The sequence below is a fragment of the Crinia signifera genome, chromosome 11 (genome assembly GCF_055691185.1).
Source record: "Crinia signifera chromosome 11, ASM5569118v1, whole genome shotgun sequence".
Lineage (NCBI taxonomy): Eukaryota > Metazoa > Chordata > Amphibia > Anura > Myobatrachidae > Crinia > Crinia signifera.
In genome coordinates, this window is record NC_139227.1 from 24104166 (window position 1) to 24112894 (window position 8729).

Below are 8729 nucleotides of genomic sequence, written 5' to 3' on the forward strand. Positions count from 1 at the left end.
GGATGCAGAACTAATAAATCTCTTACAGTGGGTCTGTAGTACGCATAATTTTTTTCTAGTCCTAATCCCAGTCCTTCCTAATATCTGTGAAACGGGTGTGGTATGGGACTCCGACAGTCAGGATCCCGACAGTCATTATCCCGACGTTGGGATCCCGACTGCCCGGAGTCAGACAGCATGGCGAGTGCAAAAAAGCCCCTTGTGGGCTCGCTGCGCTCGCCACGCTGCGGGCACGGTGGCTCGCTACGCGAGCCACCTATTCTATTCTCCCTCTATGGGGGTCGTGGACCCCCACGAGGGAAAATAGCGGGTGGCCGTCGGTCACCCGGCTGCCGGCGTTTTGACAGTCGGGATGCCGACGTCGGGTAAATGACTGTCGGGATCCCGACTGTCGGGAACCCGTCCGGCACCCCTGTGAAACATGGCAACATCAGATTAGTTTGAGGGTGGATGTGTGGAGATAACAAACAGGATGACTGTACTTGAATGGCATTACTATAAGGCAGGCAGCCAGGTGTATACAGACAGCGCCAGCAGCGTTTCAAATGTAGTGCCGGCTGCCAGCCAATTGGACCTATTAAAATAATCAAATAATCCAGAATTAGTGCGCAATTTATACAAAGTGAGTAAACATCCAAAGTATACTCAAAGCAGATACAATCGGACCTGGCAGCCGATTGTATCTGCTGCAGCGGCTTCCCTGATTGACTGCCGGTCCATCAGCTACCGTTGGCTGGCGGCCGTTTGAAATGCTGCTGGATCTGTCTTTGTGTCTATGGCTGCCCGCCTAAGCTCCAGATACACCGATGCCACCCAGGCAGCATCCGAGCCAAGTACTGCTATTGCTCAGCACTGGCCGGCACAAATACGCATACCCAACCTAATCTCATGAGTTCTGGGTTTGGAGGCTACCAGAATTCAAATCCTAGCATGTTAGGGTCAAAATCCTGGGATCCCACCAATCCCCATCCCAGGATTGTCTTCCCTATATGTGAATCTTTGCGAGCAATGCTTCAAATTTGGACTGGTCCATTAAATCCAGACAATTTTTTGACCTCTCCCTTATTGACTGTGCAACCAGATCAAACCTGCCCGATCTTCATAATGAGTACATTTATTCATTTGACGATCGCTGGAGAAAGTTGGATAAAGTTAGCGTAATAGCAACACCACGAGTTAATAGGATCCTCTGCATTAGCATAAAGCACAACATGTCTAGAATATGAGGCCTCGAAACCGGGCAGAAGGAGAAACAATCTAATACTTATTCCGAAAATGTTTAAGTGACCCGGAGTAGGGCTTACTTTTTAATCATGTAGCCATAAATGTAACCCTTGGGACTCCGAGCAGTGAGACCAGCCAAGGGTCAGGCTGAAGCCTTTATCACATCCAAACACAGGGGCTTATAGTATAAATGACACACTGCAGATCGATTTACATATACCATTTACAATTTATGGTAGCTGAAATTGAAGGAGGCTGCAGAGAGCGAGAGTTCTAATCCCACCTTGCACAGAAACACAGAGCATCTCCTAATTAGGTGGTAACTAAATCTGTATTTCCTTATCTTTGCCAATCACGTCAGCTCGGTGAAAGAAGTATGGGCTGGAGTTATTAAGCAATGGGGGGTTTCTTCGGGCAGTCCCGAGCTAGATCTCACGAATAAATCTGCCAACTCCCTCACTCGCCAGATGTGGAGGGTACCAGGGGATACGGTATAAATGAGCTGTTATTTAATGGGAGATTATGTTGAATTGTCAACTGCTTGTCTCGGTAACCTTCTGTCTGAAATACAAGTTCAGATCGTTTCTCTTCGTTATTGGACATAGATTTGTATCTGGTCTTTGGGAAAATACATATTTAAAAAAAAAAAAAGAAAGAAAAAGGTTCCTGTATAGCAGGATCAGCCAAAGTTTATGGCAAAGTTTTCCTATTCTAAAACCCATTGTTTCTTCTTTAAAGTGGAACTACAGGAAGGGAGGTGTTGCAGCCTATTGCTTGGGATTTACCTGGGTTGTTATAATGGTAATCAGCCCATTGTAGACAGATTACTATAAATTATGGCTAGAACCGATTTCTGGGAAACAAAATGTATTTGTGATTTATTATATTGAAGTGACTTTAAGCTATATCCGCTTATTTTATATGTTAAGTGCACACACAAGCAGGGTACAATAAGACCCGCCTCCTTATCCCGCCACACTCTGCTCCTAAATGGGGAGGAGGGGCTTGTCTCCCCATATGCCATGGACATTACGTTATCCCACTTTGGACACCTCCGGCTACTGTTTTTTTTAAGTCACCAATAGGCCCGGTTGTACTCTGTTATAGTAAATAACAGCCCTGTATGGCCAGCATAGGTATGCAATGCATTTTACTAACTCCTGGATATTAGCCCTTCAAAGAGACAAAACAACATAACAGTAATATTAGCGCCAGTGGCTGTGCTCGCCCAAACAGTAACAATAGAATTGCTCCATCCGGTGCCATCTAGGATTAACTCTGTCTGCATCATAAGCCCGAAGACCCTCTGAGGAAGCCCTAGTCTCTCCTACAACAGTCTGCGGTACCCTTACACACACGCGTGTCCCAGCACTGAAACATGCAGATGTGTCCATGTACATCTGGCTCCTTTTGTGTTGAGTTGCCCATTGGCACAACTCAGTAGGATCAGGAGTCTTTTTTGCAACATTTTCCATAAAATAACCTTTTTTTAAATTTGCAAAATAGAATGAACTGGATGCACAAGCAGCTTCTGCTGATAAAAATTATTTGTGGCATGTCTTTATTCACCGTGCGACTGCAGCAGTATATGCATATAAATTCCAGGGAAAACAATGTAATGTTAGAATTCTTATGCAGATACAGCCACTGTCACACACTGAATATAGATCATTTTAATCAGTATAAGCTGCTTGTGTATCCTATTTTCTTCATTTTGCATATATGACTCTATTTAGTGTAAAAAAAAATCGCAAGAATGAAGCCCAGCGTCAGTCATTCAGAGCTCATGCATCATGTATAGAGAGACTTGTATCACATGGAGAATAGATGTATTTGGACACATTTGTAGAACCAGTTTTCCAAGTACGGAAGCTGAGTCAGCTCTGGATTTTTACAGAAAAAATGTGTATTCCCAACAAAACTTTACCACAACATGGAGACAGTTGGTGTTTCGGAATGCACAGCGCCCTTTCCTCAGGACCACATGGTCAATAAGCAAAGGACGTTGTGCAGTCCGGAAAGCTGTCCTCACTTGTCCTAATATCTTTCATGTTGTGTTCAAATTTTGTTTCGGGATGCATGCAGCCCTCAGTCTCATTAAATGGAAACCCCTATTCATCCATCCACATTTTTCAAATGCTTCCTTCACCTATTTTTCTGTTTCATAGATCCTATATGTGTCCGAAGCCGGCACTTAGGTATTAACTATTTGCACCGGTCACATACTGTAGTTAGTTTATATACTGTATGTATGTATTTATGCATGTGTGTGTATACATACATACATACATTATTATCGTTTCTTTAAATGGCACCACAAGGGTTCCGTAGCACCTGACAACACATTGAATATACAATACATAGTAAATAAAAGATAGTTACAGCAGCGGACACTGATGCAAATATAACAGTGGCAGAGATATATTCTAAGAAAAGCACATGAGGAGAGAGGGCCCTGCTCGTTAGAGCTTGCTTACATACCTACATACATACATACAGATGGGGCAGGTCCCATCTTGGCAGGGGATGACGATGGCGATGCCAGCCGCCATCCCCCGCCAGCGCCATATCGATTGCGAGAAGGGGACGCGCGCGCACGAGAGGCGCGTGCGTCTCAGTCAGATGGCTGGCCAGGCTGCTGGCGGATCTCCAGCGGTGACGTTCTGGCGATTCGCCAGCAAGGAAGAGGCCTGCCCCATCTGTACATACATACACACACACATACAGTATCTTCACTACACAATATATATATATATATAATTTCTATGCAAATAAGCATAACTTTTTATATTTCACGTGTAACGCCACATCTTACACTCGCCGAGCCGTTTGCACCATAGCGGGAGGGAAGGGGGTGGGCAGGGGGCTGGAGCATTGGTATGCCCAGCGTTTTATGGGTGTCCCCATAAAAACGCAGGGTGTTCCCCTGCAGGGGCGGCAGATGTCACATGACATCAGCGCCCGCCCCGAATTCAGACTACAGTTAGCTCTAGAAAAGTCAGTCCATAGCTGTATTTTCTTAGCGAAGGCAGGAGAAATCATTCGATGGTCAACGGCCATCAATAGATTTCTCCTTATTCCCGCACGGAGCCGCGGCCGTCTTTACCTTTTCCCTAGGCTGCGCACATACACAGCCTAGCAAACAGGCCTGAATCCAGGGCCGCCAATAGGGGGGTGCTGTGGGTACAGCTGTCCTGGGCCCCAGCCTCTGCAAGGGCCCACGCACCTCTTTATGTCCACCACAGCCCCTCTGACTGCCTCCGTTGCGCTCAGTGCACTGAACAAAGCAGGTCCTGCAGCGTAGGCCAATTAAAATTATGCACTGGCTTTTGAGCCAATCAGAGCTCGCGTTCCAGCAGCCAATCAGAATGGCTCCCAGTAAGCGAGCTCTGATTGGCTCACCAGCCGGTGCTGCATTTTAATTGGCTGCCAACATCCTGGGTTGAAGAAGTCTGCGCTCCGGGATCTGCTTCATTCAGCACACTGCTTAGCAGAAGAGGAGATTAGGAGTCGGGTTACAGTAAGTAAAGTGAGGAGGAGGGGACCTGGACTGGAAATCAGTCCCGGGCCACAAAATTTCTGATGGCGGCCCTGCCTGAATCAGGCGCTTAGTGCATTTAACCCGCGGGAGGGTTAAATGATTTGCCAACCAAGTCATTGAGGCTACGTTCCGATCTCGCTAGAATGCCCTTATATCGCTATGCCAACGGCAGGTAACAAAGTTTTCTTAGATTTTAAGTTAATCAGGAAATTTTCTTGAGGACATTTTTTAGTGCTTTTCCTCCCATAGCAAAGAGGCAAAAAACAGTAACAAACAGCTGGCGTTTAATTATTCTGTCTGACTCCATTACAAAACATCCACTAGTTATTTTGATTTGTGTTCCAGCCATGCCATGGGTATACTTAAAAACATTATAGTCTGCCGAAACTCATCCTGGCTCTGTTTATATTTATCTTTTAAACATATGAGGAAGCTGATGGCAAGATACCAAGGTTATTGTCCCTGTGTTACTATCAATGTGTATTCTACAAGTAAGAGGTCATTGGACTCGCACGGATTCCCAAGTTCCAGGCGTTCCTGTTCCTTAAATCAGCAGACAAATAGTCCATAGAAGCTGACTGAGGACAAGGGCTTTAAAATATGGCTTCACTTTTATTATTCTTTAGAAACGTTTCACCCACTTTCCTGTGTGCTCCTCCGCAGGGTGTCATTAACAGTACTTGGGCCCTCATTCTAGTTGAATCGGGACCCCGCGTGTTCCCACGGGTGACCAATGTTTAAGCTCTGCGCATATTATTATGTGCGCATGTGTACAGGGCTGCCATCAGGAATTTTGGGGCCCGGGACTCATTTCCAGTCTGAGCCCCGCCCCCTCCTCACTTGACTTACCGTAACCCGGCTCCTGCTCCCCCATCTCCTCTTCTGCTGAGCTGCAGCCCGGAGGTCCCGGAGCACAGGCTTCTTCAACTCAGGATGCCGGCGGCCAATTAAAATGCAGCATCGGCTGCTGAGCCAATCAGAGCTTGCCTACCGGCTGCCGCTCTGATTGGCTGCCGGTACGCAAACTCTGATTGCCTCATTTCCTGTGCGTACCCATGAAAACGTTGGGTGTGCCAGGAAAACGCTGGCCATCCCCATGCGAACGCAAGCGGGGGGCTGACGTCTCGGACCTGAGCGCCACCAGACTAAGTCTGTCCAGACTGAATTAGATTTGCAAGCAGGGTAGAAATCATTCGATGTTCGGCAAACATCGAATGACTTTGCCACAGCATCCTTCCCTGCAAATGGATGTTGATGCAATCTGGATATGACCATAGAGACCTGTTTTTGTGGGATCCCAGTATCTTTTCTGCTTTGAGCTTCAGAGCTCAGGACAGGAACGTCCTTGTTTAAATTTGATGTAATTTTTGATGTGATTTATTACATCGTATACAATTTTTATTTTCCATCTGGACATGGACAATTTGAAAATATATTTCTCATAACTTTATAACTTTTGAAAGCAATTTATTTGTGTAAAACAAATATTCTTGCAAACCACAGCCCCTATTTTCATCATGCTGGGTCCAGCCCAGCGCCTTCACAAGCTGCTGCCCATGCTTCCAATCCGCCATTCCTGTGGATAGACACTGCACGCTCAGAACCCATTCAACGTAACCACCTACCACGGGACACTGCAGCACATAGATGGGACTGCAGGACAGTGCCTGCTCAATGGGTGAGAGAGGGACTCCCAAACGTAACCACCTACCACGGGACACTGCAGCACATAGGTGGGACTGCAGGACAGTGCCTGCTCAATGGGTGAGAGGGGGTCTCCCAAACGTAACCACCTACCACGGGACACTGCAGCACATAGGTGGGACTGCAGGACAGTGCCTGCTCAATGGGTGAGAGGGGGTCTCCCAAACGTAACCACCTACCACGGGACACTGCAGCACATAGGTGGGACTGCAGGACAGTGCCGTCTCATTGGGTGAGAGGGGGACTCCCAAACGTAATCACCTACCATGGGACACTGCAGCACATAGGTGGGACTGCAGGACAGTGCCTGCTCAGTGGGTGAGAGGGGGACTCCCAAACGTAATCACCTACCATGGGACACTGCAGCACATAGGTGGGACTGCAGGACAGTGCCTGCTCAGTGGTTGAGAGGGGGACTCCCAAACGTAACCACCTACCACGGGACACTGCAGCACATAGGTGGGACTGCACGACAGTGCCTGCTCAGTGGGTGAGAGGGGGACTCCCAAACGTAACCACCTACCACGGGACACTGCAGCACATAGGTGGGACTGCATGACAGTGCCTGCTCAGTGGGTGAGAGGGGGACTCCCAAACGTAACCACCTACCACGGGACACTGCAGCACATAGGTGGGACTGCACGACAGTGCCTGCTCAGTGGGTGAGAGGGGGACTCCCAAACGTAACCACCTACCACGGGACACTGCAGCACATAGGTCGGGACTGTAGGACAGTGCCTGTAAAAAAGCGGGACTGTCCTGGAAAAATCTGAACTGTTGGGAGGTATTTATGCTTTTACATCCAAATAACACTGTGGGCCTTATTCTTGTTGGTGCGGTCGGATGCGTATTTTCAGACAGGAACCGAGTGTTCTTAGCCCCGCATTCCGTACTGATCGCTCACACCGTCCGAATGCGGTAAGACACCGACCGAACGGACCACAAGTGGATTTTTCGGTACTTATGTAATATCTGGGCTCCCGTTTTTCTTATGACACCGCGTACCCTCGCGGGGCTCGCTGCGCTCGCCACGCTTCGGGCAAGGTGGCTCGCTGCGCTCGCCACACTATATAAAATCAACTCCATGCGTAGTTGGATAGTAGGGGTATGAAAAAATGGGGTTCATTTAACATGGGAGCCCAGATAATACATAAGTACCGATTTTTCATGTGAACACCACCTCCATCTCTGGGAACCTCCCCATCATTCGATAGTCGCCGACCATCGAATGCAGGACCGAGTGGTCAGGCAGCTCCGAGTGCTCCAGACCACTAGGGCATTTCTCCGGCAAACAGCAGGAATATGGGCGGGCAGCTGGCATCCGGCTATGTCTTTTGTCCACCCCCCACAGGTGCGTCACAGCCGTATTACCATACGTACGCCCAGCGTTTTCATGGGAACGCCCATGAAACGTGGGGGTACGCATATGGTAATGAGCCCAAACAGCCCTTCACGCCCCTCTCCACCCCCTGTTCGGAGTGTTCCAACCAATCGTTGTCTGTAAAGAATTCACGCCGTATTTGGACATGCGTGGCGTTCGCATATGCGCAGATACGCCTCTGCACATGCGCAAACATCGGCCGTCCGACCGCACCCGGACAGAACCGCACCAACCAGAATAAGGCCCTGTGTGAGAACAGTGTTCTCATCGATCAGGTTACTAAACCTAGTTTGTAACTTGATCGATAGGAGCTGATTGGCTGCTGCGTAATCACCTTCCACTTTATCACTTCACCTGGTTTAGTAAGTATGCCCCTCAGTTCTCAGCAATGTGGCACTACAATGTCTGGCATCCACCTCAAACTGTGCAAACACCCACATATACATTTTTACCACCCCAGTTTTTTTTCCCCCACAAATAAATTTCGCTCACTGATCCTTTGCACCTTTGTGTATTATTTAAAACATATGTGAGCGCTAGGGTTCTCTATCTGTGTCCACTGTCTGTACACATATTTGGTAACCCTGTTGCCCAGGTGGGTCCATTCAATTTCTGGCTAATATAAAAATGGCAGTGCACACTCCACATTATTAACCCTTGTTGTGCCAAGTCAATTTGTCAAAATAGGCGTGAAAACTGCCAAGAAATTTTTTTTTATCCATCGTAATGACCTGTTATGATTACCTGATATAGGAAATATAGTTTTTTTTTTTTTTGCAGAACATTTTTTATTTGAATTTCTATAACAAATGTGAGGGACACTGGCGTTTTTAGCGTATATTTTGCACATCTCTCACAGAGATGCTGGCACTCAAAGGG

The 8729-nt window shown here is 47.5% G+C and overlaps 1 protein-coding gene across 3 annotated transcripts in view; it reads left to right on the forward strand.

The window, feature by feature from the left end:
- The window catches only part of WWOX (WW domain containing oxidoreductase), a 904953-nt gene that overhangs the window by 289998 nt on the left and 606226 nt on the right, over positions 1-8729 (forward strand). The gene's annotated exons all lie outside the window — the stretch shown is intronic.